The following is a 10749-nucleotide window of genomic DNA, read 5'->3' as shown; positions in this document are numbered from 1 at the left end:
TTTTTTTTTTTTTTTTTTTTTTTTTTCCTTCTGTTCTTCCATTTCACAAAGAAATGATTAACAGATATTTTATCCCCAAGGTATACTTTACGGTCACACACCTGGGCTATTCTCATGGACTGGAGAGATTAATGGGAAAAACTGCCATAGTTTGTGCTTTTTTCCCCATCTTCTCCCAGCAAATTGGAAAAGTTCTGTCTCCTCTTTATATTACTCTGGTCCTGGGAACCCTATATTTGGTCTTACCTTCAACATCAAAGATGAACAGCATCCATAATAACCTTCCAATGTACTCTGATTGCAAAGATATACTTTTCTGGGATTCAGAGCACCAGTGGGCTTCATTTTGAACTATTATTAATCAAGTGTTCTCTATGCTGCAGACCCTAATGAAACCTCTGTGGAGTTCAGGCTTGTGCCCCATCTGTGAACAGAGCAGAAGCTGGACAGAAATTCAATACCTACTCATTCAGGTTAGTGTGCGTCCCAGAGGGAGGAGCTAGCTGATGTTTTCAGTAGTCTCTGAGACTTCAGTTCCTATATTCTGACTCTACCTGAACTTAGGCAAAATGTTAAGATATTTTGCCCTGAATCTCCTTTGAAGAAATGAAACCTAAGCTTCAAGAATTTTATTATTTCTTTCTTTTAATTTTCTGATTAAAATGCTGATTTAGAAAGGATAAGGTTATAAATTCAGACATATATCTATCAGTTTATATAACCAGGATCACTGACATTTTGTATCAGTACAAAATAAGACAAAGCAGATAATATATGGCAATATGTGTTTTTAATTATTTTTTTTTATATAATTTTGGCATCTGGGGGGAAATTCATCTAATTCTTTAAGAAAAGCTTACAATCCTCTTCTCATTCAGTGCATTGGATACCTATGCTTGCTATTCTTCATTTTAATGGAAATGATTTCACGTTTGTCAGTATTATATTTCCTTTGCCACCTGTCATTATCCCATTTATGAAACAAGTTCCTGAGTCCTTTGAAGCTTACTTGTTAAAGGCTCAGTACTCATCTGTTTCAGTCCCTCTCCTCCTCCCTTCGTATTTGAACATGAAAGCTAAATAATTAATCGAGATTAAAAGTTGTAGAGAACGAAAAAACCCATGGTGTTCTTAACAGGACAGCACTTAATTATTTTCCTCACCTAATAACAGTGCCTCCTGTATAGATCCTTGTGTGTGCTCTTTTTCTAAGCAACTTTCTTATACCTTTTTCATTAAGGCAGAGCATTGTGACTCGGGGTTTCTATGTGAATAAGTGACAGGGTATCTGAAAGTTCCAATTAATTATCCCGTTCAGCACAACTGCTGCTACTCACTTTCTGTAGCCTAATTGATGAATGGCTGGAAATGGTTCTGGGGTGGCTCACAAGAGGATTTATGCAGGCACACAGGTGGGGAGAGGCATGTGTTGCCTCCTATGTACTGGTCTGCAACAACTGTAATGTACGGTATACTCAGAATAAACTCAAAGGACAAGCAACATGGGAAAAAAGGACCAAACTGGACTTCTGAGTAAAGCACTTCTGGGTTTTTACTGGCAATATACAAATTTCTGAGAATGTGACTTTATTGAATGCATTTCTCATTGCTTTTTTATTTCCAATATCTGTTCTGAGTAAAGATAAGTAGACTGATAAAATGCACCTTTTTTATGACTAAACAAAAAATTCAAGATTTTATTCCTGTAAAATAGCTAGTTTGTCCTTGACACAAACAAAAAAATCTTTCTTAGATTTTCAAATGGTGTACCAAAACAAGCTTGTGTTTTATCTAGAAGTAAAAATGTAAATTTATAGTATTTTTTTTTTACTTTCAAGGCTATAAGCCTTCCTTAAAGTGTTATCATCAAGTTATAATACACACTAATACCTACAGTAATATTATTATAAGAAATTAATTCAGTGTGAATACGCTCTGCATCAGAATCCTAGTGCTGTACATCAAAGCATGGCTTGAAGTTTTAATAGTTTTAATGCTACAGAGTATCTAGAGTGCCTTGTTGCTAAACAAAGTTAGCACACTTTGTCCACATGTTGCATTCCTCTGATGTTTGGCAAAGTTTCTGTTCTAAAATACCTTCCAGATGCCATCATTTCTATTAGAGATCTAATCCAAGTTTAGAATACCTAAACTGGACAGAAAAAAAGAAAAAAATGGAAAAGCCAAAGAATCAATTCTTCAGGGACTGAGGTAATCATTTGGGAACAATGTTTAAGACTGTCTCATATTTATACTTACTGAGATATAAAGTCCATGATGCAAAAGACCCGCCTTATCAGAATTTTATGATGCTTTGATATGTGTTTATACTGTTATATGAGAAACAGAGATCCTGTAATTTGGGTTTATTCAAATAACAGAAATAAATAAAGTTAAAAAGTCACATTTCCTTATAATGGAAATGAAATAAAGAACAGGAGATTACTTTTTTTTTTCCTTAGATGATAAAATAAATGCAATATTGTTCAGAAACTATGTTATTTTCAGTCTTATGAGCTGTATTTACAGCTAAGTTTTACCAACATGTTAGGCTGATAATGCAGTCATATATCAAAGTGGTGTTGTCAAGTGACTATAAGCCTGATGCTGACTCTTGGAAAGAGATTAATAACCCCAGATGTATTTATTCTAATGCGAAGTCAGAGCACTACAATAAATATATTTCCAGACTTTTAAAAGAACAACAGAAACTTTTCATCCATGCAAGTTATACCCTGAAAGCAGACTACAATGTTTGTATACATTACTTGAGGCTATGCTTCTTGTATAAAATAGTAATTTTTTGTGAACAGAAGTTACTCTGAAAACATTCTCCTGTCCATAAAGTGTAATGAAGAACCAAAGTGCTATGTAAAAAAAGGAAAACCGTTTCATACGTTGTATTGTAAAGCTATATTTTAAGGCATAAAACTGCTTTAAGTAATTCACTCTTCTATTTCGTTACTGTAATATGACATAGTTATCCTTCCTATGTATGATCATAATAGTTACATGAAAGGTTACATTCCCTTTTATTGAACAGATAGGAAATTACTGCTTTCTGTCCTAACAGCGAAAGACTGCAGACCACACAGATTCAGCTCTACCACGCTGACTTGGGTCACACACGGTATAAACAAGCAGAATCTGTACGGAAATCTTAATATTTGAGCTGCTATAAGTAAAGCAATGGATCAGATGGCGCCACTTAGTATTTTACATCAGGCCAGGTAAACAAAAGGAGATATATGGTTTCAGTATTCTTATTTCGTCAAAGGGAGATTAGAGCTGCAAGAGCTGCAGAAAAACCAAACTGATGATACACATCCGTTTGTTTTAATTAAAGTACTTGAAATGTTTAGCATAGAAAGGGACTGGAAGCGTCCCATTTTGCTGCAGTTTGATTCACCCAAACATGACATCTATCCTCATCTCATACTTATCTATGATATAACACTGGTTAAATAATCTCCCCATAATGCACTATGTTTCAGAGTTTAAAAGATACCTCATTTGATGATGAATCAACTGAAAACCAAGTGTGACTGTGCAAAAGTGACTTTCAGTTACTTTGGAGAAATTAAGGCCATATCTGGATTGTTGGTCAAGGTTTAAACTGAATCATTGCTAACTAGAATCCCATGGAAGGGAGGACGTGGATGGACGTATTCCAAAAATCTTCCATTTCCTACTCATGTTTCTAAACTCATGGAGATACTCTTAGAGGAAATATGATCCATACAGTGCCAACATAAAACAAACAATCAATAAAATTAAAAAAAAAAAAACCAACAAAAAAACCCAACCAACCAACCAAATATGAATAAAGTGATAAGATAAATTACTTAGAAAGTTCACTTGGTATTGGGATTGTATCTTTGACTACTACTAGGAAAAGAAAAAAGATATTTTTTTTCAAATTTTTTTGAGACAAATTTTATATATATATGCACATATATTTAATTCTCATTAACTTTCATTCACTCACAGGTGAAATGTACAGTTTTACCATTTTCTTCACCTAGACAAAGACTGTAGTAAGATTTATCACTACTCTATTTTTATGTAGCTGTGCACTTTTGTCTGCTCGTGTGTTGTGCATCTATGTCTCAACAGCAGTACTTCTGTTTGGTAAATGCAAGGGCAGACCACTTACAGTCAAAGCTGAACCTGGGTTTACTGCACATTGTACAAGTAGTACCCATGTAGACATGTGAGCGCGACATGACTGAAGGACATGACTAGAAGGATTGAATCACAATGTTCCTTGAATGGTATAACACATTATTTTCATTATAGATCAGAGCTTCAAAGGTTTTAATACAGCTCTTACGCTGTCAGTGTTGTCTTAGCTTTCACCAGCCCCCTGCTCTCAACAAACAGATTTTTTTCATTGACTTCCATAATTTTTCTTTTTAAAGGGCTATAGTGTTTGTTTTGAAGTAAAACTTACAGAAATTCACCTAATTTAAGATGGGATGAAACATTTTCACAAAGACCATACTTATATAAATTTGTGTTTAAAAGATATGTCCTACAGCTCATGTACATCCATCCAGCTGAAGGATAACAGTTTCTGCTTTTAGAATTTAATTTTTACCAGCTGAATCCATTTAATACAATATTTTTCAAACCGTTGTATGGAGGCTGTATTCCATGTCATCTGCCACTTGAAAGGATAAAGTTAATCTTTTATTGTCTCAGCTAAGAATCAGCAATGAGCTACATCTGTGACTCCTGCATTTTATAGAAATTATTCTTAAATTTTAATAAACACTGGTTATTGATATATATAAAATATATTAAACATTGGTGATGGCAGATGAAGAAGCTGTACACTGAAGGCTGAACCCTACTCAATATAGAAAGAAAATCTTTTCCTGAAAATAAGACAGGAAAAAAAATTCTGCTGTAGTTGTCTAGACATGAGAACAGTCTTTTACCTGATTTCACTGTATCTTCTGGAAGAGATGGTTACCCCTGCCCAGGTCTATATTGAGGTGGAAGAGGTACACCCTGATTTCCTTTGTTAGGCAAGGGATAGGATGAAAATATATGTCCAAATGAAGTCCCAGGGTGGATCTGCCTATGTAAGTTTTTAGTCAGACCCAGATCTCTTTTGGGACAGTAGAGGAGGAAGGAGGGCTTGCCTCAGCAATTGCTCTCCAGCCAGAATGACACATATCTTTCTGGTAGCTTGTTAGCTGGGAAACACAAAAAGAAAACCTCTCAGTGAATGTGAAGTCCAGGTCTGAATAAACATGCATTACCTTTTCCAAGTCTCTCTCTCTAAACCCCGTAATAGTGTTGGTGGTGTTTGGGACTACTGAAAATGTAGTATTTCTTTGTCTTTTACATTTGCTACTGATCATTTCTGAATAACTAGCAAACTAATTTTGTTTCTCCTGCTATAGTCAATCTAAAATCTGCTGGTTTCGTGAGTTCCTCAAAGTTAAAGGGACCCCTCAATGCAGCCTTACAGACTAATTTAAGACCCAATCATTTAGCACAGAGTCTGTGATAAGTTTTTTTGACTTGCATTGGCTTTAACCTTCACAATATATGACAGATCACTGGGTACTATATTGGGTAGTATATATCTATATAATAAGTAATACATCCATCCAGAATAAGGCCTTTAAAAACCCAGACCCACTGCATCAAAACAAAACCAAACACCAACAATAACAACAAACTAAACTAATTCATAATGTATGGGAAAATAGTCATTAAGCAGATAGAGATATTCTGCTAGTCTACATAAGAGGAACAAAACATTAGTCTGCAAAAAACTTCCTGGATATTTACTTCTGGAATGCAGTGATTTCCAAATGACAAGATGGTGGAGGGGGAGGAAGTGGAAAGCAAGGTGCAACATTTATGTTCTTCTGCTCTCTGCAGAAGTTGTCTTTATTTAATTTTCAGTTTTAATAGAAAACTGCTGTTTCACCCAGAGTTGGGCAGTATTGAACAGCCCTGTGTCCTTAGTTCAAAATCTGAACTCCTTGAACCCAAGTTCTCATACAGGCCTCTTGTCATCTTGTCATAGTATCAAGTTTCTATTTCCTGGCATAACTCTAAGCAATTCCTCTAAGTGATAATTCCACAATACTTTATTTTCCACATTAAATGAGTCATCTGTTAACACTTGAAATCAGTATCTTTAGTCCTTTTACTATTTTGAATTTACCAGCACTTGCTGACTTTATTATCTAGTGGAGGTATGTACAACTCCTCTTTTCATTTCTTCAACTTCTAGTTGAAAGCTGTGAACAGGCTTACTCACATTTCAGTTGTTAGTGGTCAGCACTACAATGGGAAGCCTGGGTTTTGTAGGTGTTGAACTCCAACAGTCTTAGATGTCAGCAGATGTTGAAATTAATCTGGTTTTGAAAAGGACCTGGGAAGCAGCCTACAAAATTATCGTGTCTAACTGTAGGTACTAACATTTGAAGTGTAATTGAGGGCAATTAAAACTGGACACTAAAGGTATATAAATAAAGTAAGACAGAGAGGGTGAATGAATATAGCAATCACAGCATTATAGACAGGGGACATGAAAATTAGGAAAGCAACTTTTGGTCTGAGATATAAATTGTAACCTAACAAGTGCCACTGGGAAAGTCATGCATGTACAGAGCCTGGGGTGGGTGAAAAGTGACAGTGAATGGCATGCTGACAGGTTTCTGTCTGTAATTTAATTGCTCCAAGATTTTCTTATGTGCATGTTATATAATGTGGTTAGAATGGGAGGGGGAGGAGAAAGCAGAATTGTTTTATAATCGGCAGTTTTTGCAGATATTAGGCTCCTGCCCATAAATGAATGGATTCTAAACTTATTCTGTCTGTGATATAATATCATAACACAAGTTATCTTTATTACGCATCTCCAACTACTTCATTATGCAAATGGATAAACTCTGCTTGCAGCTCTGCTTTTTTTTTTGGACTTGATCAGAGGATACGTGGCGGAGTCTTACCAGTTCATATGTTTTTTCTCTTCCTCTGTCACATACGCACGCACAAACACGTGAGCAGTGTCTCTTCTCTGAGTGCCGAGAGACCATGTGCACTGTATGTGTTTGAAGCTTTAAAAGTAATGACAAACAGAGGAGCAAATTCAAACCAGTGAAGATCATACCTAAATTTGTGTTCTTAATTGTGCACTGAATATGGCAATACATAAATACTGTTATTTCTTGATCAAAGTGAAAGCTACCAAGTATGAAAACCCTTGAAGTGTTTCTTCACTTCACTCTGTTTTTAATAAACTTTAAAAAAACTTTATTGAGCCATTGAAGCTTACATTTTCGTTATGAGAGATGGAACAAAAGAATACACGTATCTTTTTGTATATTAGGAGTTTCCCATAAGTTTTATTAAATGAGTTGAATTAAATTAAAGGAATTTTTTATTAATAGTGATGACTATTTAAACTGACAACGAAATCTAACCAGACAATGGTTGTTTTTCAGAGCATCGGATCCTAATTACTTCTGCCTTTTAGCTTCTAATGTAATGACAACAGTATTTTCTCCATAACAGCAAATTAATGGTAGTTCAGGGACCCTTTATAAAAAAGCGTGGGTTTAGGTTACTGCAACACCTTACTTTCAGCTATGAGAGCACAGTTATATTCTGGGAACAGGTGGACCTTGTTAATTTTTACGGGATGGAGAAAAGATATCTTTTGAAAGCTGCTGGTGAGCAAAGGAAAATATGGGAATAGCTAAGTATGGAGAAAAATTCGGAAAGCTGATATGAAATTTTCCATTTGATTCCTGTTAAACACGTGAAAGGGAGAGAAAAAACATTGATATCTCTTCCCTATAGAGATTTCTACAATAATACCTAGGAATACACTTTAATTTTGCCCTTCCTCAGGGCTTTCGGGTCCAAAGTACTGCAAGTTAGGAGTTTCAAAGCTAAATATAAATATCAAGATTTAGAGAATAATGCTTAATATTAAGGACTCTGTAAATCAGTGTTAAATGAGCTCATCAATTGAACTGTTCCCCAAATCTTTTTAAAAGTTTATTTTAAAAGCAAGCTAAATCCTGCTGTCTATAAAATCGTCTGTAGTATCCTACTGTATTATACCTTCGGCTAATAGATGCTGTAGTATAAAACTACTAGTGTAAAAGGCAATAGCTCTGAAAGCAATCAGTCTGAAAGTACATAAAATAGAAGACTGACAATATTCTCAGCAAGATGAAGAATAGAAAACCACAAGCAATAAGTGCATTCTTTCTATTTCTCTACATGCTACTTCCTCTCTGTTGGAGTTCTGGATTTGTGACAAATTTAAAAAAAAAAAAAAAAAGCTTGTTGCCTTTCAAAATACCTATATTACATGCAGAAATTAACATTTGTCAAAATGTATATGCACTGGCAATCCAATTCTTTTTCTCTCTTGATTTCTTTTTTTTTTTTTTTTTTCTTCTAAAGCAAAAGATGAATCAAGCATGCAACTCAGAGAAAAATCTCATTCTCGGTATTATATGTAAGTCAGATACATGACAGTGTAGTAATGCAATGGAGCATGATTTGCTAGGTGTTTGGACAAAATGATGGATGGTCAGATTGATAGACAAGTAATTTTGTTTTGTTTTATTTTGTTTTGGTTGTCCATATTTAGCTAAGAAGATAGAAACAAAATAAAGACATACTTGAGTTATTTGCTTTGGATTGATATTCCTAAGAGATTAATTTCATACTATTCCAGTTAATAGAAGCCCAGACAATGCCATTAGTGGATTTAAGATCAAGTTCTAGTAACATTAGCATTTTTTCCTTGATCAGGTGTACCTTTGGCTGGCAAAGGTGTTTGATGAATAAAGGTTGAGCTGAAAAAAACCCAACAGTTAAAAAGCCCCTTTGACATCTTACAGTAACAGTTAAACTTGTTTAATGGGCCACAAATTGTGTCTCATTATCTCTGTTTTACAAATGGAAGTGGGGGGAGGGGAAATAAGTGCAACAATACAGAAGATCAACAATGTTAAAGGGAAATAGAAGCTTGCTATCCTGTGGCCAGAAAAGTATCTGTTGATTTGATAAGTCTTTATTATTTTACTTAAAAGCATTTTAGAAATTTTCTTCATTGTATAACAAGGTCTTCTATAAAATAGTTTTGGTGTGTCACAGTCTCTGAGAAAAAAAATTTAAAAGTCTGATTTGAGCACGGGCAGTTGGTAGGTCCTAACTGTGCTCTGTAATTCTGATTTTTTCATACTATTATAAAACCATATATTTAAAACAAGGTAATGACTCCTTTTTTTTGTGAGATGAAACCATTTTCCTAGCACAACAAACCAGGAAGCAGTTTACCCCTTGCTGCAAACAGGGTGCTATAAGAAATTATTTCTCAAACAAGAGATCAAACAGTGTGGTGCCCTACAGATCATTGCTCTGGCAGACCAAGGTTACTTTAGATAAACATGCCTAAAATGAGATTTTTTCCTGTCTTACAGAAGCATTTTATTTACTGCTGAAACACTTTGTTACTGGGAAAAAAAGCATGGCTGGGACCAGATAATTAATCTAGAGAGAAAGGACAGATTAGAGGCCATCTGAGGAACCCATGCACAAGTGCATGGAACCTGATAGGATGCATCCCCGGGTCTGATGGATGAAGTTGATAAGCCACTACGCATCATATTTGAGGAGTCATGGCACTCCAGTGAAGTTCCCACTGACTTGAAAAGGGGAAATTTAACCCCCATTTTCGAAAAGGGAAAAAAGGAAGACCCAGGGAACTATAGGCCGGTCAGTCTCATTTCTGTGCCCAGCAAAATCATGGAGCAGATCCTCTTGGAATCTCTACTAAGGCACATTGAAAATAAGGAGGTGATTAATGATAGTAAACATGGCATCACTAAGGGCAAATCGTGCCTAACAAATTTCGTGCCCTTCTATGATGTTGCTATAGCATTGGTAGATAAGAGGAGAGCACCAGACATCATCTACCTGGACTTATGAAAAGTGATTGACACTGTCCCACATGACATACTGGTCTCAGAATTGGAAAGGCATGGATTTGATGGATGGATCACTCAGTGGATAAAGAACTGGCTTGATGGCCGCACTGAAAAGGCTACGGTCAACAGCTCAATGTCCAAGTGGAAGACAGTGATCAGTGGCTTTCCTCAGGGAGAGTTTAACAACTTTAACTGTACATGAGGAACTTAACATATTTGTTGGAGACATGGACAGTGAGATTAAGTGTACCCTCAGCATCTTTGCCAATGACACCAAGCTGTGTGGCACGGTCGACATGTTGGAGGGATGGGATGCCATCCAGAGGGACCTGGGTAGGCTTGAGAGGTGGGTTCAACCAGGACAAGTGCAAGGTCCTGCACCTGGGTCACAGCAATCCCAGGCACAAATACAGGTTGGGCGAGAATGGATTGAGAGCAACCCTGAGGAGAAGGACTTGGGGGTGTGGTGGATGAGAAACTCAACATGAGCTGGCAATGTGTGCTGACAGCCTAGAAAACCAACCACATCCTCAGCTGCATCAAAAGTGTGGCCAGCAGGTCGGGGGAGGTGAATCTGCTCCTGTTGTCCACTCTTGTGGGACCCTACCAGGAGTATTGTGTCCAGCTCTGGAGTCCTCAACACAGGAAGAACAAGGACCTGTTGGAACGGGTCCAGTGGAAGGCCACAAAGATGATCAGAGGGATGGAGCACCTCTCCCATGAGGACAGGCTGAAGAGCTGGGGTTGTTCAGCCTGGAGAAGAGAAGGC

At 36.4% G+C, this 10749-nt stretch overlaps 1 long non-coding RNA gene across 1 annotated transcript in view; it reads left to right on the top strand.

Annotated features, from left to right (window-relative positions):
• The window catches only part of LOC106901183, a 43786-nt gene that overhangs the window by 12941 nt on the left and 20096 nt on the right, over positions 1 to 10749 (top strand). The window contains exon 3 of the long non-coding RNA XR_001414270.1: positions 384 to 473. This is a non-coding gene — a long non-coding RNA (uncharacterized LOC106901183). The remainder of the gene's footprint in view (positions 1 to 383; positions 474 to 10749) is intronic.

The sequence above is a fragment of the Calidris pugnax genome, unplaced genomic scaffold (assembly GCF_001431845.1).
Source record: "Calidris pugnax isolate Ruff unplaced genomic scaffold, ASM143184v1 scaffold44, whole genome shotgun sequence".
NCBI lineage: Eukaryota > Metazoa > Chordata > Aves > Charadriiformes > Scolopacidae > Calidris > Calidris pugnax.
The sequence above is the reverse complement of the archived record's forward strand: the minus strand, read 5'-3'. Positions and strand labels throughout refer to the sequence as shown.